The sequence below is a fragment of the Geotrypetes seraphini genome, chromosome 1, assembly GCF_902459505.1.
Source record: "Geotrypetes seraphini chromosome 1, aGeoSer1.1, whole genome shotgun sequence".
NCBI classification, from domain to species: domain Eukaryota; kingdom Metazoa; phylum Chordata; class Amphibia; order Gymnophiona; family Dermophiidae; genus Geotrypetes; species Geotrypetes seraphini.
Genome location: NC_047084.1, coordinates 478,343,899 through 478,366,582, shown reverse-complemented (window position 1 = coordinate 478,366,582; position 22,684 = coordinate 478,343,899). Strand labels below are relative to the sequence as shown.

Below are 22,684 nucleotides of genomic sequence, written 5' to 3'. Positions count from 1 at the left end.
TAGTTTTTTTAGCTTGTGGAAGCCCATCACGGGTTTATTTTCTTTCTCTTAAACATTTTCTAAATGTTGTTTTAGTATTTTGTAATGCCAGCAAGTTTGTTATTTAAGCACATCTCTCACAACTGCGACCTTTTGTAATTAGTTTACGGTGAGGATCGTGCCAGGGGAGATGGCTCATCTCCCCTGCCACGATACTCATCCCGAAGTGCCGCGGTTTGGGGGGGAGGCGATCGCCATCACAGCAAGGGAGATGAGCCATCTCTCCTGCCACGATCGTTGCTGGGGGGGGGGAGATTCTGTAACCGATGTTGTTTTTGATAGACACCGGTTACAGAATCCAGCTTTTAGGCGAAGAACTGTCCCCTCCTTAGCCTAAAAGGCCTGATTTTGGGCATTTGGGACTTAAGGCTGTTTTTGGGTTGGTAATATGTTGTAGACGTAGACGTAGTGGTAGTCTGGGCGTTTAAACAGCTGAACGTAGATGTAGGCCATTCTCAAAAAAAACTCATTTTGGATGGACATGGACATTTTACCTGCTTCTACTTTCAGCGTTTAGGGCCTAGGATAAAAGGGGACTTAAGACTTTTTTTTTATTATTATTATGCCCCTCCATGTTTTTAAAGTTTCGCTGGCACAATTGACTCCTTTGTTCCATGCTTGAACTAGGGCCCATAATTAGCTTTAGCACGTAATCAGGGCTTTTGTTATAATTCAACACACATATATATATTTATTTATTTAAATGTCTGAAATGTGATTTATACTACCATGTTGTTTATTATTTTTCTTCTTGCTTCCCTTTTTGATATCTTTAGTAGCACACCAAACATTTTTCTTTCAGTAGCAACCATATGAGCGATTGCATATTTACACATAACGCTACCTGATATAATTGTTGAAGACTCTCAAGGTATGTTTACATTTAAGTTTTACTTACTGTGTTCTTGATCAGATTATTAATCTATCTGATCAAATCTTAACCCTTTTTTTGATCAATGAATTATGACTGGTTATTTGCAAGTCAGGATGCAGTAGTTTTTATTTCATGGTGTTATGTATATATTCTATTAGGCTTCCTTTTTGATGGGTCTGTTTCTTTAGCTGTTTTTTAGTTTTCAAAATTATGATTGTATTTAATGGATTTGGTCTAGTGTTTTTATTCATTTTTATATATGAATTTATATGAGTCACATAAAGAGCCACACTAGGTTTTTTTTTAAATTTAGCACATACTGAACTTCATCATTAACAGTTTGAATGATTGACATATTGATATATATATATTTTTTGGGTCCTGGTGACTTATATGCAAGTCACTCCATGATGATTTTATTAATGAGGTTTTTTAAGTATTCTATAGTCCTTGATAGATATATATATATATATATATATATATATATATATAATGTATTTTGTAATTAACTCTACTTCCACTGTGTAGTTAGATAATAGTTCTATATCTCATATACTAGTGTTTTTACTTGTAATGTATAATTTGTAGTATACAATTTTATCATGCATCTTTAATAATTTAATTAATATTGGTTGATTGATCCATTTATATTAATTTTGCTTGATTCATTTACATATTTAATAGGTATGGAGTTATACAGTTTATAAGCTTTCGTTAAAATGTTTTTAAACTTCATCATGTTTATCATTACGGTTAATTAATGCATTGGTATGTGATACATTTAGATTTAAATTGATTAGTTTATATGTATGAGATTTTTCTTGTTGTATGTTATTTTTAGGTTCTATGAATTAATAACACCTGGCTTCATTCTTGTTTTGTCAAACATTGATATTTATAGGTTTTTGTTTTCATCTGTGATCTGATGCATTATATATATAATTTTTTAACCAATTTCTTTAGCCTGTTTATATATGTATTTGTAGACTCCTGAAGCAGGCCTGTTTGGCAGAAACATGTACATGTCGAGTCATTGCATGAATTATTGAGTTATTAGATGAATAAAGACATTTGAATCATCAGATGAGTTGAAGGATACTTTATTTATGCACATCATTCTGTTTAGAACAATTCCACTCTGTTTTTGTATTTTTGAGTTTGTGGTTTTGTTTCCCCTGTTTTATTCTTCAATTACTTTTTTAACAGGTAAATAGTAAATACGGTTTACCGGCGGAATATTATCAGAAGAAAATCTCAACACATCGATAAAATATTTTTTAAGTAAATCAATGGAAGTCATCACCAAGGATTTAGGAAAATTTAGACTTCTTATATTCAATCTATGATTGAAATTTTCAATCTGTTCAATCTTCCTATAAATGGAAATCCTTTCCTTTACCATGCTGGATGTTAACTCTTCAAGTTTGTCTGTCTTGTCTGAGACTTTTTTTTTTTTTAATTCAGAAGAAAATTCCACTTTTGTCCCATCCAGTTTCCTCCCCAGGTTCTCAATTGTACTTACAAGCGATGAAATCTGAGTTGAAGATCTTGAAACTGTAGTGTTCAGTGTCTGGAGAGCTTCCCAAATGCTCTCCAGAGTAATTGCCAAAGGTTTCGCAAGTTGGGGAGTAGTTTGCACTACCCCTCCCAACTCTCCATGCTCCTCTTCAGATCTCGCGACAGTTGCCCCTTGGATTGGGGTTTCCCAGATCGAGTGCTCCTCGTCTGGGACTCCCAGCGATGCCGCGGCTGGAGCAGGAGGCAGCAGGGGAACAGAACCCAGAGGAGAGAGAAATGTTTTGAAGTCCAGCTATTCGGCAGCTCCCCCCACCGACGAGACAGCAGAATGAGCTCCGGGAACCAGTGGGGATGAAGTGTAAACAAAACTCCGCATAGACCGCTGAGCAGGTAGGGAAGTGCTTGTCGCCAAGGCTTCTTTCGCACATTCCCCTTTCTTCTGAGATTCCTATTCTGTCCTGCTGCCATGTAACAACCCCCCCCCCCCCCCCATGCCTCTGACATCTGGCACCCTCTCCCCTTTACCTTGATTTAGATGACTGACCATAGGGATGCCTGCTCCCTCCGGTCAGCTGGCCTGCCTCTTCAAAATTGACCTGAAGCTCCGATTGGCCCAGGTTGTTTAAGGCCCCTTCTATAGGTGGGTCCTTAGGCGTTCAGGCCAATCAGAGCCTTAGGCTCCTCATCTCAGCTCAACATAGGGTACCTTTTGATGCCAATAATCCTTACGATGCATCTGGGGAGAGGCCTAAGGCTCTGATTGGCCCAGATGCATAAGGCCACCCCCATAGGAGGGGCCTTAAACAACCTGGGCCAATCAGAGCCTAAGGCCCCTTCCTGATACATTCCAGGATGCACCAGGAAGGGGAAGGCCCATTTTGAAAAGGCGGGCCAGCTGGCTGGAAGAAGTAGGCATCCCTTCGGTCAACCATCTAAATCAAGGTAAGGGGGAGAGGGTGCCAGTCATCAGGGGGGTTGCTTGGCTGCAGGGTTCTCGCCAACTGCGGGGGTTTTAAATAGTGCTGCTACTGTACCGGCATCCCTGGACCGGTCGCTGATTTTTGTCGCCAAAAGTAGATGCTGCTCTTGGAGAATGGCTCAGTGATTTTTAAGAATCCACTGGAGTGCTCATTTCAATATTGAAGAGCCCATTTGCATGGCAGTGTCGTAGACTGCTAGAAAGCTCACTAAAGAACACAATAAGCTGTTTTTATAATCCGCCGCTAAAATGCATGCAGACTAAACCATTGGAAACCAGTTTAGTGAGGGCATTAAAAGTTTTAAGAATCTGCAGAACTGTGATATCTGGCACCTTAGGTCTTATCTACTGGATGATTTGTGTTACATCCGATACCGTCCAACAGGCTTCATTGCTGGAGCTATGTAACTCAAAAGTTACTCCTGCAAGTTAGGCACCAATTGGGCTCCGAGTATGTCAGGGAAAAGGGACAAGACACCTTTTAAGTAAGACAAAGAAAGAGGCAGAATATAGTAGTTAGGTTCCAACTCCAAGCACCGGTTCTAAGTTTGGAGCAAGAGGGAAGAAAGTAGTGCAAGAGAACAGTTGGAGAGAAGTGTCCATGCTTGGACAGGACTTTGTGTGCTTCCCCTGAAGCAAGATTACAGAAAACAAGTCTCCCTATATGCTGCTCTGGGAAGAGAGAGAACAAAGGACTTTCAGAAACCAGAGTCTGAACTTTTTTCTGAAAAGACAAAAAAGAGATACCAGCACCACAGCTGTCAGTCTATCAGCCTGCAAGAACTTGGACATCAGCCTTGTGGTAATTCATCAGACCAGCTGAACCTCGGGCATGCCTTGGCTGACTGCCCGGTGAAGAGTGAAGATCCGCCTGTTTCTATGGCCTTCACTAACAGACTTCACGACACTCTCTATGCTGGTTTGAATAATATAATTTTATTAATAAATCAGTAACAGCTTACAAGAATAAATCTTACAGCATATAGAGCAGGGGTCTGCAACCTTTAAGACATAAAGAGCCACTTGGACCCGTTTTCGAAAAGAAAAAAAAACTTGGAGCCGCAAAACCATTATAAAACAAATCTAACACTGCATATATTGTTTCTTATCTTAATGCTATATACAGGATCACTAAATTGAAAATAAAATCATTTTTCCTACCTTTGCTATTTGGTGATTTCATGAGTCTCTGGTTGCACTTTCTTCTTCTGACTGTGTATCCAATCTTTCTTCCTTTCTTTCAGCCTCCTGTATGTTTCCTCTCCTCCAGACCTCATTCTCTCCCCCAACTTTTTCTTTCTGTCTCCCTGTTCCCCCTTCTTTCTGTCTCCGTGCCGTCCCCCAAGCCACTCGGTTTGCTGCCACCGCAATCGGGGAACAGCCCCCAAGCCACCGCCGTCCCAAGCTTTCCCTGCAGAAGTGTTGCGCTGACCAGCATTCCGCTCCCTGACGTCAATTCTGATGTAGGAGAGGAAGTTCCGGGCCAACAAGGCATTTCTCCTCATTCCATCCAGCCTGAGCCCCATCTCTCCTTGATCCAGCATTTCCCTTCTGTGTCTGTCAGAATTACCATTCCACCTATTTTCCAGCATCCCCCTTCTTTGTGTCCATCTCACCTATATCCCTATCTCACCACTTTTTCAGAATCTTCATTTGTCTCTGTCCTTGTCTTTACCCCATGTTCACCATTTGCCCTTTCAATGTCTTTATCCCCCCCCCACCACTTTTTCAGCATTACTTCTATGTCTCTATTTCACCTCCTCTTCATGTCCCCTCTGTATCTCTATCCTTATTCAGTAGGTCCTGCTTACCCTGTCTCTTCTTTGTGTCACTATCTCCATTTTCAGCTTTCCCCCCTTTTCCTTTGTTACTGCACCCAGTAGCCAGAATCTTTCCACCCTCCCTCCACTCCGGCCCAGCCCAGTATGAAATATTTCCTTTTGTTTCCCTCCCCTCTCTCTTTCTCTCTCTCTTCTGCTCCCTCACCCACGAGTCCTGCATCTGGCCCTCTCCCTTCTACCTGCACCTGGCAACATCCCCCTGCTCCGCGGCTCTCTTCAGCAACTCGTCAGCAGCGGTGATCAAGACAAGCTGCCGACATCGAGGCCTTCCCTCTACAAGTCCCGCCTTTGTGGAAAAAGGAAGTTGAAACAAGCGGGACTCGCAGAGGGTAGGCCCCGACGTCAGAAGCTTGTGTCGATCGCTGCTGCTGAGTTGCCGAAGAGAGCCGCGGAACAGGGGATGTGGCCGGAAGCAGGTAGAAGGGAGAGGGAGATAGGAAGGCTGTAGATCTCCGGAGCATGACACCGACCCCGGCCAGGATGATTTCTTTTTCAGGCACCTTACAAGTCCAGCGTCGCGGCAGGAAATAGCCACGCTGAGCAGTGAGCTCAGCACTACACAGATGAAAGCCTTGCTTGTTGATTGGTCCGGCGGCACGGCAGGGCGGGGCCGCCGGACCAATCAGCAAGCAAGGCTTTCATCTGTGTGTGCTGAGCTCACTGCTCAGCATGGCTATTTCCTGCCGCGACGCCGGACTTGTAAGCTGCATTCCTGCGTGACACACTACCGGAGCCGCAGCAGAGGTGGAAAAGAGCCGCATGCGGCTCTGGAGCTGCGGGTTGCCGACCCCCGATATAGAGTAACAGAGCATACACCAGGCCGGCCAGTCTGATGGAGGACCTCAGATCTATTCTAATTCTATGGCCCAAGGAGCTTTCTTTTATATGTTTCTGATAGCCTTGGCCCATGTTGGTGCATGTTACATTTTACATTTTCATTGGTTAATCACATTTGTCATTACACTTATTAATCTATTGATTGGTTAATATAATGAGTGATACTGTGCATCACGCCTTTTTCACTAGAACTACTCTGCTTTCCCGTAAATGTCCTGTTAATATACCAAGATCCTCAGTCTTTAACACCTGGGCCTGACTGTGGTTACAACTGCAGTTAATTTTCTTAAGTTTCACATCCTTATTCTTATGAAGCTTCTAACAGCTGGCCATGTTGACCTGGGTGGAGGGCTGTTTTTCACAAGAATTGTTATTTTCAGTATTGCCCTCTGACTTGCTCTTCTCAGAAAAGCAGAAGTGTGCTTTTACACAGAAATATAGATTGTGTAAAAGCTGACAGCTTTAGTCAAAGTTTAGTCAGAGTGTATCTTCAGACATTTCAGGCTTCTCAACAACCATTTTAGGCCTTTAAACTGTGTTGGCTTGTTTCTGCTATGTTGGGGATTCTAAGGGGTCTGCCTTCACCTCTAGCGCCCTAGAGGACTTCTCTTCACCTGCACAGGACTTCTTTTTCTCCCCTTCCTTCCTCAAGAGCTGCTGCCTAGCTCCTCACTGACCCAGACGTGCAGTGCCAAAATCAATACAATATTTTATTTGAGCAGAGTATAAAAGTATAACAGCAAAAACATGCTAACAAAATATATTGTCTCAATGGAAATACTTTGGAGAGATCATACAAGTAGATGCCTAGGCAAAAAATTTCTAGCTTTAAGGAATAATCTCTACTCAGTTAATCAATTTTTATAATCTACACCTTTCCCTCCTGTGCCAATCAAGGCTCATCTTGTCATATTGCAAAGATGCTACTATCTGCCCTGTCCTATCATATTCCTGGTCACTAAAGCTGTCCTTACCCATAAATGGCCAATCTTTACAAGATTTCACAGTTTTTTCTGTAGTTCTTTTTTTTTTTTTTTTTAGTTCAAAAAGTTTTATTGATTTTATAAAAGATGAAATACAAAGCCAACAATATGCGTGCTCCAACAAGGAGCACATTATAACAATGTCATTAACAAATGTGAAGTGCATCCACATAGTCATACATGATTGAATGCATCAGAAATAAAATAGAAGTTGAGAAGACATTAGTTCAGGAAAAGGAAATAAGACATAATAGGTGCTAAGTTCTAACAATGTACCAGAGTAATCCGTTTAAATGATCCAAGCATAAAATAAAGAAATTGACATAAACAATATTAAATGAAACATGGTAAAACTGGAGAGGTGCCTGAAATTAAAAGACTAAGGGTGAGGCAAGATACAAATTATACTAATGAGTGCAGTAGTCAAGGGTCTGATTTACAATATTTTTTTTTTCTTCTAGCTTTATTTCCTCTGCTACTCTCTAGCCCCTTTCATTGAATATTATTATGATATGCCTTGTACTTATTTCTCTCTCCTCTCTTGCTGCTGAATTTTTTTTTTTTTTTCACTTGTTGGTTTTTTGTTTTTTTTTTTGTTCTTTTTACTAGTACCCTTGCAATGCCAATTTGAATTATTTTTCATTCTTACAGCTCTCAGATGATGGTTGCCAACAGTTCGGACTTAGGCTGCCGTGTTTAGCTTTCTACCCCCGGCTGCCTGGCTGACTTAACAGTCACCCCAGTTTTTTGTTGCTGCTTTTGCAGCTTTCTCATTGACATTTGTTTTAAGTGCCTCCATCTTTCTTTCTTTTTTTTTCTATTCCTTGTTTATGAATGCATCTTTCACTTGTATGGTTCATGTTCTTTTTTCTACTTTCATGGTGTACCCTCTCCATATATATAACCTTGTATTTCCCATCATTTAATTATTGTTGCCTGATTGCACATGTCATGAATCCTTTTGATGTTTTGCCATGCCTTTAACATTTACCTCTCTCAACGTCAAGGGTCTTAATAATTGTATAAAAAAACGCAAAATAATCTCCTATTTACAGGATGCTAATTCAGATATTGTTTTCTTACAGGAAACGCATCTATCAGAATCTGACTCCCTTAAATTCACCCTGAAAGGCTATTCGCCACCATTATACTCTCCTGCACTCATAACTTTTATACGTCAAAATCCAGCCATTTCCATTGACTTCTGTTCTCATGACATGAATGGACGCTGGGTTAGTACTAAGCTTACCATCTCGCAACAACCCGTCCGCATTATCAATTTATATGCTCCTAACACTGACCAACCAGATTTCTTTACCAATTTGGCCACTCACATCCTTCTAGACCCTACTACCCCTGTTATTATAGGGGGTGACTTTAATCTCATCCTTGATGTGAATAAAGATAGGAAATCCCATGCAGCATACAAAAAGACCCGGTCTTGGTTCACTTTACATGACATCATTTCACAGTTACAACTCATTGACCCGTGGAGACTTCACCACCCTGATGCTGACCGATATACTTTTTTCTCAACCCCCCACTCCACCTACTCTCGCATTGACTATTTCCTTACTAGCTTCTCTCTTGTTGACCATCTCTCCTCCTCCACCATTGGAGATATTGCCATCTCAGACCACGCTGCCATCTCCTTGACTTGCGATCACTTTACTCTCTCGCCCAAATCCAGACAATGGAGATTCAATTCTTCTCTACTTACGGAACCTGATTTCGTCTCCTCCATCTGACGCCATACATGAATTCTTTGCCACTAATCTACCTGCTCAAACCTCTTGGACTAATACATGGGATACTTTTAAGGCCTATATCCGGGGAGTCATCATCCAATATTCCTCTCGTCTCCATTCTGTCAGAAAAGAACGAATCAAGGACTTTGAGCAACGTATTCACGTTGCAGAATCTAAACATGCATCTGACATATCTAATATTCCTATTCTAACGGACCTTCATAAACTTCGTTTCGAATACAATTCTTTACTTAGTACTGCTGCAGCCAGATCAGTGTTCGTTCAAGCATCTAAATAGCATGCAGAAAATAATAAGACCGGCCACTTGCTAGCGAATCTCTTAAAAAAATCTTCCAACCAAACTTCTATCCCATCAATCAAAGACTCCTCCGGTGCTCTTCTCACTGGGACCTCTGTGGTATCATCTCAATTCCTCTCCTTCTACCAGTCATTATATTCATCTGATTCCTCTTACTCGACCTCCTTGGCAGATTCCTTCCTAACCATGCCTCATCCGACGGTTTCTTCATCTGACTTACCTCTTCTTGACAAGGCATTCACAGCACAGGAGCTCTTGGAAGCAATTACTTCTCTAGCTCCCATGAAATCCCCGGGACCAGATGGACTGACCACGGAATTCTATAAAGCTTTCCTACAGACATTATTACCCCACATGCTAGCCTTCTTTCATCATCTTTGTGCCCATGGTACTGCTACCGGCTCTTTTACCGAAGCTACACTGATTGTTTTCCCTAAACCGGGGAAGGACCCTCAGGACGTTAAAAACTACCGCCCTATTTCCCTCATTAACGTTGATGCCAAGATTTTCACTAAAATCCTGGCCTCTCGAATGCAATCTGTTCTTTCCTATTTGATTAGCCCTGACCAATCTGGATTCCTTCATGACCGGTACTCATCGAATAATACTCGTCTATTTTCCCAAATTCTTCATCATACTGACACCAACCCCGATAGGCTCCTTATTATGGCATTAGATGCCGAAAAGGCCTTCGACCGTGTTGAATGGCCCTTCCTCTTTCACACGCTCTCTTGGTTCGGCTTTCCCGAACCATTCATTCGAATGGTCAGAACCCTCTACTCCCACCCCCTAATCAAAATCATGATTAATGGACATTTAACTTCATCTTTTTCTCCTTCACGGGGTACCCGACAGGGATGTCCTCTTTCTCCTCTTCTCTTTAATCTTGCACTTGAACCTCTTCTTTTAGCCATTCGGAAAGACTCTTCTATTCAGGGATTCCAACACGACTCTTTCTCTGCTAAACTTTCTGCTTTTGCAGATGATATTCTACTTTATGTCACCCCGGAATCTTTATCCTCGGTTCTGTCCCAGATTCGCCGCTATTCAGCTATCTCCGGCTATAAGCTAAATATTTCTAAGTCTGAAATTATGCCATTAAATTGTATAGATGTGCAGATGGAGGTCACTGGACAGGGATTTCTTTGGTCTCCCCAAAAAATAAAATATCTCGGAATCTTCTTTGGTCCCTCTCTGGATTCCACTTTACAATTTAACACCGAACATCTTATCTCTACCATTATTACATGTACGTGCAAATGGTCTCCGCTCAACCTCACTTGGTTTGGCCGTCTCTCCACCATTAGGATGATGATCGTCCCTAAACTGAACTATGTTCTCAGCATGCTTCCCATACTCCTTCCTCACAATGTTTACGCCCGTATGGAGAAACTCCTTGTGGATTTTCTTTGGCAGGGAAAACAACCCAGAATTGCGCTTAAAAAATTGAAATCCCCTCGTGACTGTGGGGGGCGTTAATTTTCCTTGCTTCAGAAGCTACCACATGGCCTTCTTAATGTCACAGGGCTCTCTTTGGCAGGAATCTAATCCGACGTCCGTCAATCCCAACTGGCTACAACTCGAATTCATCTTGACGGATCCTTTTTCTTTTAAACATGTCCCTTGTATGCCTCTAACTTCTTATATAAAAGCTAATCCCATCCTTCTGAGTACATGGTCGGCGATTTGCTACGTTGATTCTATTTCCCCTCATAAATGGGCAGAATCTTCGTCAGCTCCGGTCTGGAACAATCCTCGGATCACAATTAATAAGGAGATGGTGGCGTGGAAGAGATGGCAACAGCAGGGAATTTGGTATATTCATCATCTTCTCCAGAATGACCAATGGCTCTCTTTTTCCGATCTCATGGTCAAATACCACATCCCTCAATCTCAATACTTCCTCTGGATTCAGCTTCATCATAGCCTCAAATCTGCCTTTCCGTCTCCCACCTCTCTTGCTGATCCTCCTGACTTACCTAATCTTTTTCTTACCTACTCCACTATGAAAGGTCAGACATCTAAGTGGTATAAGTATATCCAATCTCACACCACTACACCTCACCATGATACCATAGCCAAATGGGATGCCTCATTGGATACATCATTCACTGAACAATCGTGGCTAATCATGTGGCCTAAATTACTGAAGTCACTTCGATCAGCCTCACATGTACAAACAGCTATATTCCTGTACCATAGGGCTTTTTGGACTCCTGCGAAATCAGCCAAAATAAACCGGTCATACGAAGGTTGTTGCTGGACCTGTAAATCATCTAATGGCTCCTTACTTTATATGCTCTACTCCTGTACATATGTCTCATCTTTCTGGTCGAATGTATGGTCTACAATTGCCCATATCTTGCAAATTACCGATGCGTTTTCCTTTGACTTATTGTTTAATGGCTCTTCGATACTCTCTTCCCCTTTATCCATTACTCATGAACGGTTGTTAATTATACTTTTATTTACTGCTCTCTCCACTATTCTCCACAATTGGAAAGATTCCACTAAATTACATGTCAATCAATGGTGGAACTCAATTTGTCTCCTCGTGAAATATGAATGTCATTTTGCTGAACGCAATAATTCCATGTCCTCTTATGCAAAAATTTGGTCCCCCTTGCTTGAATATTGTAAATCAGACCCTTTTCTGTAGTTCTGACTTTCCTTATTTGGCAAGTTGTTGGCAGAATGGTCAGTTGTTTTTCTGTGTTATTCTGTATCAGGTTCAATTGCAGGTTGATATTCTGTACATTCCTAAGACCTGACAACTGTATTTTGTATACAGACTTATTATTCTTGTACCAAGGACTGCACTTGCAGCTTCCAAGTTCAAATACATTTTGGTAGATGAAACTTAAGCAGGCTGAAAATGAAATGCAGGGCAGACCTGCATATAAAGTCTTGACATCAGTAGTTAATAAGAGTTCCACCTCATGGGAGACAGAGGGCCCTTCCCCAACAGAGAGAGAGAGAAATTCCTCCACACCCTGGGAAACACCCTTTGGCCTCTTATGGTGAGAGCAGGGATTCCCTATTGTTTCATTGACTATAGATAAATACAGTTGCATAAACAATTGGTAAATACTGGCATAAAGAAATAAATATTCATAAACTCTAGGATCCCCAAACCACACGTGCAGGCACCTAGTAATTCTGCAACAGCCACAAAATACTCACAAAAAACTTAGATTATGGAGAAACAGACACACAGCTAAGTTTTATAACTGAACTAAATATCATAGTCCATAAACCTTTCCTAATCAAACAAATGCTCTGTATCTTTCTATAACCAATGAAACAATAGGGAATACCTGTTCTCACCATAAGAGGCCGAAGGAGGTCTCCCCAGGATGTGGAGAACTTCTCTCTCTCTCTGGCCTGTCAGCCAAAGCGTGCATGAGGTTCTGCAGGTCTGATGGATTACCACACAACTAATAAGATGCCAGCACCACAGCTGTCAGTCTTTCTTTGTCTTTCAGAGAAAGTTCACAGACTCTGGTTTCTGAAAGCCCTCTCTCTTCCCAGAGCAGCATATTAAGGAGACTGTTCTCTGTAATCTTGTTTCAGGGGAAGCATACAAAGCCCAGTCTAAGCTTGAACACTTCTCTCCAACTGTTATCTTGTACTCCTTTCTTCCCTCCTGCTCCAAACTTAGGTTATAACTCCAACTACTGTATGCTCTGTCTCCTTCTTTGTCTTACTTAAAAGGGCATACTCAAAGATTAATCAGTGCCCGACTTGCAGGGGTAACTTTTGGGTCACATAGCTCTAGTCTCGAAGCTTGCTGGACACAGTATCAGATACAACACAAATCATCCAATAGATAAAACCTAAGGCGCCAGATATCACAGTTCTGCAGATTCAGTCCTTTCTCTCACATTCCTTTGGAAAAGTAAAGGGGCCCAGTGCTGGCAAAGATGACCATGGCTGACACACACACAGCTTGTAAAATCCAAGATGTGCACACGGGACAGAAAATGATAGATTGGCCCGAGTTAAGTCCCAGGCCTAAAATGGAGTGCAGGAATAGCCTTACAGGGCCCCACCAATTTATTTTCTCTTCAGACCCTTTAGGGCAGGGTTTCTTAACTCGGTCCTGGAGTACCCCCTTGCCAGTCAGGTTTTCAGGATATCCATAATGAATATGTATAAATTTGATTTGAATACACTGCCTCCATTATATGCAAATTTCTTTCATGTATATTCATTGTGGATATCCTGAAAATCTGACTGGCAAGGGGGTACTCCAGGACCGACTTGAGAATCACTGCTCTAGGGAATCAGATCATCATCTGTCCTGTTATTCCCATTTCCTTTCCAATCCATTTCCTTTCCCACATCACGGAAGGTTTACCACACTTGTGAAGACAAAAAAATAATTAAAAAAAAAAAAAAAGGACACATGAGGAAGGGGGTATTGGTCTCCAAATGTTAGTCAAAAATATATTACAATTAGTCCAATAGAAAGAACACCTTATTTCCATTTTCTATTTATAAATATTTATCAACACAGCTAAAGGACTACTTTATCCTAAAGCAAAATAAATAAAAATTATTTTTATTATAATATTTTTTTATCTTTTGCCATCTCTGCTTTCCTAATCTTCTCTTCACTCTTCCTTCCATTCAACATCTATCTTCTTTCTCTGCCCCTTCGTTCCTCTGTCTGCCCTCTCCCCCCTTCCATATGGCATCTGACCTCTTTATCTTGGGAGCTCCTATTCTTATGTCATCACTGCCCAGCAGTGCACATGGCTCAGAGCTCCCTCTCTAGGGCAGAACTTCTCAAACACACAGCAGTAGGCTCTCTTTCTCTCTCACTGCCTGTACTCCTAGCACAGGCCACACTCACTGTGTCCTCATGCCTCACACAGTCCAGCACTACAGTTAAATGCCTCAGGATGCCACCAGCATTTCTTTGCTCTTCAATGCCTCGCCTAAGTCTCTCTGCATATTTCAGCCCTCCACAGGCAGCCACCTCAGCACCTTCTGAGCATCTCCAGTGGTCTTTGCCACTGCCCAGCACTCTCTTTGTCCCTCTGTACCTTACCAGGACCCCTGGAACACTTGATGGTCTGGTTCTGCTCCAGGGGCTTCACAGGCTCCCACTACCTTGCCAGGACCCAAACCCCCTCTTGTATCCATGAGCATGCTTCCTTTATATCCCACCTCCAGGTCCTCGGCTTTACCTACTTTGCAGGCTTCTATCTGCATAGAGAATGACATGGTGACAGAATTCATCACCATTCCTGTCCCCACGGACAACTGCAAGAAACCACCCTGTTATTCTTTAGTGTCTATCTCAACTTCAGTCTTTCTACAGCAGCATTCTTCAAAGCAAGGCTTGGAGGCCAGTGGTTGTGCCCATTCATACTCTGATTCTTCCCTCTCTCCTTAAAGAATGACATGAGGATGATTTCCTGCAGTTATCCGCGAGGACGGGAACTGTGATTAATTCTGTTACTGTGTCATATGCAGCACCAATAGGTTCCACAGTCCTAAGAACATAAGCAGTGCCTCCGCCGGGTCAGACCACAGGTCCATCCCGCCCAGCAGTCCGCTCCCGCGGCGGCCCAAAACAGGTCAAGACCTGTCTGAATCATCAGAAGGGGCTCCCTTGCCACCTTGGTTTCCCATTTAAGTCCTGTCTTCCTATCGAAGTCCTAGCCCTCCGGTCTTGCACATGCACGACCAGGTTAGTTTATACTCATTACCTGATTTACTTCCTATACTTGTGTTATATCCCAGCTCCTCCCTCAGTAGCCCACGATCCCTTTATCCCTCAGGAATCCATCCAATCCCTGTTTGAATCCTTGTACCGTATTCTGCCTGATCACTTCCTCCGGTAGCGCATTCCAAGTGTCCACGACCCTCTGGGTGAAAAAAAACTTCCTTGCATTTGTTTTGAACCTGTCTCCCTTCAGTTTCTCAGAATGCCCCCTTGTATTTGCTGTCCCCTTCAGTCTGAAGAATCTGTCCCTATCCACCTTCTCTATGCCCCTCATGATCTTGAAGGTCTCTATCATATCTCCCCTGAGCCTCCTTTTCTCCAGAGAGAAGAGCCCCAGCCTATCCAGCCTCTCGGCGTATGAGCAGTGTTCCAGCCCTCTTACCAATTTCGTTACTCTCCTTTGGACTCTCTCAAGTACCGCCATGTCCTTCTTGAGGTGCGGCGACCAATATTGAACGCAGTATTCCAGATGTGGACGCACCATCGCTCGATACAATGGCATGATGACTTCCTGTGTTCTGGTTGCTATGCCCTTCTTTATGATGCCCAGCATCCTGTTGGCTTTTTTCGAGGCTGCTGCGCACTGTGCAGATGGCTTCAGTGATGCATCCACCAGCACACCCAAGTCTCTCTCGAGTCTGCTGTCTCCCAACAATACCCCCCCTAATTTGTAGCTGAACAACGGGTTCTTTTTCCCTATATGCATGACCTTGCATTTGTCCACGTTGAAGCGCATTTGCCATTTGTTTGCCCAGTCTTCCAGCTTATCCAGGTCCCTTTGTAGGTCCTCACACTCCTCCCTGGTCGTAACTCTGCCGCACAGTTTGGTATCGTCTGCGAATTTTATAACCTCACCCTTTGCATCCTTTTCCAGGTCATTGATGAATATGTTAAAGAGTAAGGGCCCCAGCACCGATCCCTGTGGCACACCGCTCGTGACTCCCCGCCAGTCAGAATATTGACCCTTTACTCCAACCCTCTGCAGTCTTTCCGACAACCAGTGCTTGATCCATCTGTGCACATCCCCTCCCACCCCGTGGTTCCACAGCTTCTTAAGTAGCCTTTCATGTGGCACCTTGTCGAAAGCCTTTTGAAAGTCGAGGTAAATGATGTCTATGGGCTCCCCATTGTCCACCCGACTGCTTATTCCCTCAAAGAAGTACAGAAGGTTCGTTAGGCACGACCTTCCCTTACAGAATCCGTGCTGGCTTGTTCTCAGTAGGCCATTTCTCTCGATGTGCTCGCAAATGCCGTCCTTGATCATAGCTTCCACAATCTTCCCTATAATTGAAGTCAGGCTCACCGGCCTGTAGTTCCCAGGGTCACCCCTCGATCCCTTCTTGAAGATGGGTGTGACATTTGCCAATTTCCAGTCCTCTGGCACCTCACCAGTTTTCAAGGATAGGTTGCAAACATGTTGTATTGCGCCCGCTATTTCCTGTCTTAGTTCCTTCAGAACCCTTGGATGGATCCCGTCCGGGCCCGGTGATTTGCCGCATTTTAACCTGTCTATCTGTTTGAGGACATCCTCCCTACTTACCTCTATGTGCTCTAATTTTTCAGCCTGTTCCTCACTCATGAGCTCCTCTGAGTCTGGTATATTAGATTTGTCTTCGCTCGTGAAAACCGACGAGAAGAACGTGTTCAACCTCTCAGCTACCTCTTTATCCTCCTTAATCACTCCCTTCCTGTCCCCATCATCCAACGGCCCTACCTCCTCTCTCGCTGGTCGCTTCCCCTTAACGTAACTGAAGAATGCCTTGAAGTTTTTCGCCTCCTTGGCCAGCCCCTCTTCGTATTTTCCTTTTGCTTTTCTAACCTCTTGGTGGCATTCCTTTTGGCATTTCCTATGCGCCTGGTGGTTTTCCTCCGTTGGGTCCTTTTTCCATCTCCGGAAAGATACTTTTTTGTCATTTATCGCCCTCTTTACTTCTATTGACATCCAAACTGGGTCCTTTGATCGCTTGTTCTTGCAGCCTTTCCTGAAATTGGGGACGTACATTCTCTGTGCTTCCTGCAGGGTGTCCCTGAATAGGGTCCAGGCGCTTCCCACAGTCTCCATCCTAAAGATGTTTCTGAGCTTCCTCCCCACCATTTCCCTCATAGCAACGTAGTTCCCTTTCTTGAAGTTCAGCGCAGTTGTTGCGGTCCTCCTAACTATGGGTGTCCCTCTTTCTAATGTGAATCTGATCGTGTTGTGATCACTGTTGCCTAGTGGTCCTCCCACTTCTACCCCTCTTGCAGGCCCCCCTAATCCGTTTAGGATGAGGTCAAGAGTAGTACCCCCTCGCATCGGTTCTTTGACTAGTTGCTCCATGAAGCAGTCCTTCACAGCTTCTACAAATCCTATCTCCCTAGTGCAGTTGGAGTGACCCGTACTCCAGTCTATCCCTGGGTAGTTGAAGTCCCCCATCACTGTTACATTTCCAGTCCTGCACTCCTGTCTCAATTCCGCTTCCAAGTCGTGTCCGACTCCCTCTGGCGTACCAGGTGGTCGATAGTACAGCCCCAGTTTTATGGCCGCACCCTTGTTTCCCGGTAATTTGACCCACATCGATTCCAGCTCCTCTGCCTTCGTTTCCATATCCATCCCGACTGAGTGGATGGAGTCCTTTATATATAGTGCTATGCCTCCCCCTTTTTTGTGGGTCCTGTCCTTCCTATAGAGCTTGTACCCCGGCAGCGCTACATCCCATTGATTTTCCTCTGTCCACCAGGTTTCTACAATTCCAATTATATCCAAGTCCTCCCCCTTGGCCATGACTTCTAGTTCACCCATCTTGGCCATGAGGCTTCTTGCATTTGCGTATAAGCATCGCAGGTCCCGTCGTTTTTCTTCCACCTCTGCATTTACCTGGGCCACTTGCCCTTGGATTTCTGGCAGTTTTCCCGCTCTCTGTGTTTCTGCTTTACCCTCAGCCTTTACCCTCTTAGTTTTCAGCTTCCCCACAGTCCTGCCACCCCACTTTCCCGCTTTTCCTGATCTTGTATGCCTCCCTCCTTTAGACCAGAAGGCAGTCCTGGAACAGGAGCCAACCAGCCTGCCACTCATGATGCTCGTCCCAGTTACCCAGAGTTCAGCTCGCAAGCACTTTCAGGTCTGCAGGGAAACACAGCTCCACTTTTTTTTCCCTCCCAGCAGCCTCTGGGCCAATAGCATCTTTGGGAGGGTGGGCAGGTAATGTTTATTTTTTAAAATTTATTAATTCTGAAGATTTAGCTTGTAGTCTGAGGAGGAATTTAAAGAGATAATCTATTTTCTGCAGCTAACCTTAGTTCCTTGGACACGTTGCTAGCAGCATCAGTGATTAAGACATCTGCTGCTGGCTGTCTCTTGAACTCTTCTCTCTGCTGCATCCTGCCTGCACGAGAACAGAAAATTGCATCACAGGAAGTGGGATGTGGCAGAGAGAAGAGTTCAGGAGACAGCTGGCAGTGGGTGTCTCAATCACTGAGAGGAATATTCTCAAAATTCACCAGTAAAATATGGCAAGTCGATGTAATGCCCATAGTGAGAGCGACTTATTTTACTGGTGATTCTCAGCATAATAACATGCAAATTATATACACACTATTTGTGCGAAGAATTGCTGGTAAAGAGTGGGAGGAACTGTGCCTAGTGATTGCTCAAAGGAGCAAGCGTTAAGCACAGCTCCTACCTTCTGTCAAAAGCTGCTCTCCCTGCCTCGATCAACTGAGCCACAGGTCTCCCCAAGTCCTTCTGGCCCAGCTGATTAACTGGCAGAGAGAGCAGTAGAAAGAAGAGTCCCTCTTTCCGCCCAGCCCCCACCCCAACACTCTGAACAAGATCAGCAGGAGGACCTATGTCACTGGTCCAGACACCCCATAGAAGGGACCTTAAGCTACTGGGACAATCAGCAACCTTAGGAAAAAGACATCCCACTGATCGGCCATTGTCAGAAGGGTCTAGGGGGGAGGGGGGAACCCAGCAGCAGGAGGGAATGGGGGTGGGTGGGAATCACCAGAAGAAGGAGGGAGTGGGCATCCCTCCTGCCACAGGGGAATATCACCAGCGGCAGAAGGCAAGAAAACAAAAGGGGACTCTTTCTGCTCTCCCTGAGCCGTCAGGACTTGGGGAGACATGCAGCTCAGTTGACCTGTGCTCAGTTGATCGGGGCTTGAAGAACAGTGCTGAGGAAGCTAGGATCATCATTAAAGAACTGCTGCTGTGCCAGCAACCTCCTTGCAGTTTTACATGTGAGGGGAGCTTCAGAACTGGGTGGGGAGAAGGGAATGGCATCCCAGTCCACAGGGGCCCTGTGGAGTCCAAGGCAGCTGCCCTGTTTGCCCTCCCTCTACTTTTAATACCAGCCCTGCTGGTCACTGCATGTGTTTGGGTGGCCTGAGGCATTCTACTGTGCCAGCTGAGAAAGGAGTATAAAGTACCCCAAATCTGGTGGTGAGAAAAAAAACACAACAAAACCCAGTACTGTACTTATAGAGGTCAATTTTCTGTTCTGCCTGCCACCAGCCTCCCCCTGTGAAAACCATCCAGGTTGCCAGAAGCACAGCTGGACCTCAGTTCCTGGGTGGACCTGACCCAAGCATTTCCACCCTGCCCCACTCCCATCCCGCCACAACAGTAAAGACTCATCCTCCTGGCAGTCAGCAGTGGGTTTCTCTCTGTCGACACCAGCACACACCCGCTCCCCGGTGCATGCTCAATTCAACCAGAATTCCTTCTACATATAAACGCAGAAGATCAAGTGCTCAGTTGAAGTATGCTCAGGAAAGAGGGGGAGTGTTGGCAGCTAGAAACAGGCTGCTGACAGCAAAGAGAATGAAGTTGCTTGGGTCGTCAGAAAGGAGTCTCCAGCTGGTGGGGCTTGTGGAGAAACTGGGTGGGCCATTGCTGAGCAGCCATGCCCTTGCATCTATAATAGATTTTCTATTTAATATCTATACCATGCAGCTCTCAGTGAGTTCAAACCATGTACTGCCAAGATCCCATGCAATTTTCTTACACAGTTTAAACGTAATACCAGCTATATGGTACGGGATGAAAACAGATGTTTAAAAAGGTGACACCACAAGCAAGCCTCTAGCCTAGAGAAAGCATAGGGGAAATTAAAAGCAAGTTGGGGGAGGGGAGAGTTGAAACAGGATACTGCTAGCTGAAAGAATGTCTTCCGCTTCCTCTTGCGATGGTCTTGGCTCTCATGCCAATGTTAAACTTTTTGGGCAAACTAGGCACCGTCTGAAAAACAGTGAAGATCTCTTATTATAGGAATGACCCGGAAAATCCCACTCAGTATCATTCACTAAAACAGCAAACCTCATGCTTCCAGTTAGACCACTTTGGCTTACGCTCGGTTTGATTTTGGGAAGACTCTCTCAGCCTGGAATCTTGTGGCAAAAGGCGCTAGAACAAAACCCGAGAAGAAAGCCGCCTTCTCCGCATGGCGCCCACCAGAGGAATTCAATTGGCTCCGCTCGGCTTTCCGAAGAAGCAGAAAGTTGGCTCCTCCACCTCTTTCTAATCTAAATCAGCCAGAGAGCAAGCCCCGCCTTCCATTCGCTCACCGCCCACCTACTTATCCCGAGAACGCAGACTGAAATTGAACTTGTAATGCATGGACAAAAATGAAACAGAGAGTAAGCCCCGCCTCCATTCGCTCACCACCCCGCCCACCTACTTATCCCGAGAACGCGGACTGAACTGAAGTTGAACTTGTAAAGCAAAGACAATGAGAGCCAGAGAGCAAGCCCCGCCTCCATTCCCTCATCGCCCCGCCCACTTACTAATTCCGGTTAGCTACAGTATCTCTGGCTCTGCTTTATTGGATACACGAATCAGTGGGGAGGACTTGCTGTGGCTAAAAGCTGGGATTGGGTAGCAGCCAGTGTGGGCTGTGTTTGTACTGCCTCTAGCATCGTGTGAAACAGGGGTACCATAGCTAGATTGTGAACTTGCCAGGACGGAAAAAATATTTATTTTATTTCAGTATTTATATACCACTTATAGCCTAAGTGGTTTACATTCAGGTACTCAAGCATTTGTCTTTATCTGTCCTGGACTCGAGTACCTGATTTGATTGTGGCTGTACTGTTGAGTGGTATATCAGATACAAAACAAACAAACAGAGGGGAAAAAAACAACCAATATATCTTGTAGCTTTAGGATTTGATGGCGGAACGGAGTCATTTAATAGTCTGGTCATTTCTGTCAGTCTGATTACGCTGGTCCAGCGCTCGCGAGAGCTCAGATTCAGTGTGAGCCGCGTGGTTTAGGAGGAGGAGTTACGGCGGCCGCGAGGCGGAAGAGGAGAGGACTCGGGACTCGGGAGTGCTTGAAAAAGGACTGTTGGAGAAACTGTAGGACTCGGCTGAGCAGGCAGAAAATCACTGTTCCTAGGGTGTCAGTCTGGGGTAGGTGCGGTGAAGGAGGAGGTATTATGGGGAGTACTGCTGGAGGGAAGAGGATTGTAGGTTTGGGGGAGGCAGTTGCTGCAGTTGCACGTGGAGATCCATGGCTGCCAGCTCTTGGGTGGGGGTGATGGTAGACACCTGATTGGGGTGACAAAGACGTAGAGGGGTGATGCTGGACCAGAGGGGCAGAGGGATGATGCTGGTCATGGGTAGGGAATAAGGACACAGAGGTGATGCTAAGGGGGGATAGAGATTTAGAAGGGTGATGCTGTACAGGGGAATAGGGACATTCAGGAATTGTGCTAGACTTGGGGGGGGGGGGGGTGTCAAGGACATAGAGGGATGGTGCTGGACACGGGGGAGGGGTGATGGATGGTAGATGTGGAAATATGGTAACTACCAGATGGACAATGATACCCTGGCAAGAGAGTTAAGAGAAGAAATGTGCTTGGAAAAGCGGTTTGGTCCTTTTGTACTTATCATTTGGCAAATGCACCGTTTATAACTGAGCAGTTTAAATACAGGCAGTACCTGAGTTACAGATACCCAACTTAAGTACAACTTGTACTTAAGTACACAGTTGTGGCTTCATTTGATTTCACTGAGCAGCATTCCCAGTGGCATAGACTCCTACACTTCTGTAGCAGATTCAGGAATGATGATGTATGGCCACATTAAGAACAGTGTGTGGTTGTGCATGCTGTACCTTAGAGAGAACACTGGTAGGGACAGATGGCCCTTTTGTCAGCTGGGAGCAGAGGTAAGCAGCAAGAATCTTAAAATCTACAAATTCTGAGTTGCATACAAATCTGACTTAAGAACAGCTTTAAAAACATAACTCATTCTTAACCAGGTGACTTCCTATTACAGTAGTATTAGGTGGGCTATTGCTTTTCTTTTCTCTTCTGGCTCAAAATATTGAGTTTGTTTTGTTTTCATTTGTGCAAGTGCTGATATTTTTTTTGACCACCTTGCCAAGAGTTTCTTAACACTTCTCTGCCTAAAGTCATCTGAAATGGAAGCTAGGAGTAGTGATGTTTTATCAGTATGATTGTGGAAATGTCAGAATGTCTAGACACAAATTCACAAAACTCCCATCAGAGGCAATTATCTCAGTTTATTATAGGATGTAGCCACAAGTGAGCCCTAGTTCTTAATACATGACAAAGCCTTCACTGCCTTGCAGCACATACAAAATACAGAAACAACTTAATCAGTGATCAAAATTAACCCAGTTGCATCCTGGGGTCACCTAGACCCACTTTTCTTATCCAGGCCTGATTGTTCCTTATCTTCCAGTAACCATCTTATCGCCTTTTATAATTAGTTTCTTACTGGGTTGTCAAGAGACAGTAAGCTAGATGATGACATAGGGCTAGATTCACTAAGGCCATGGATTGGATCTGATCCATGAGCGAT

The 22,684-nt window shown here is 44.3% G+C and overlaps 2 protein-coding genes across 5 annotated transcripts in view; one reads left to right on the top strand and one right to left on the bottom strand.

Annotated features, from left to right (window-relative positions):
* LOC117350759 overlaps positions 1-20,563 on the bottom strand; it is a 44,200-nt gene extending 23,637 nt beyond the window's left edge. The window contains exon 1 of one of the 3 annotated variants that reach the window (XR_004537288.1): positions 20,204-20,563. The gene's annotated coding sequence lies outside the window, so the exon portion shown is untranslated. Of the gene's footprint in view, positions 1-20,171 lie in introns of all 3 variants that reach the window. The other 2 variants (XM_033925335.1, XM_033925325.1) reach the window with 2 other exon arrangements.
* Positions 20,564-20,728: 165 nt separating this feature from the next.
* The window catches only part of PUM3 (pumilio RNA binding family member 3), a 142,576-nt gene continuing 140,620 nt past the window's right edge, over positions 20,729-22,684 (top strand). The window contains exon 1 of one of the 2 annotated variants that reach the window (XM_033925312.1): positions 20,729-20,881. The gene's annotated coding sequence lies outside the window, so the exon portion shown is untranslated. Of the gene's footprint in view, positions 20,882-20,929; positions 21,266-22,684 lie in introns of those variants that run through there. The other variant, XM_033925303.1, reaches the window with a different exon arrangement.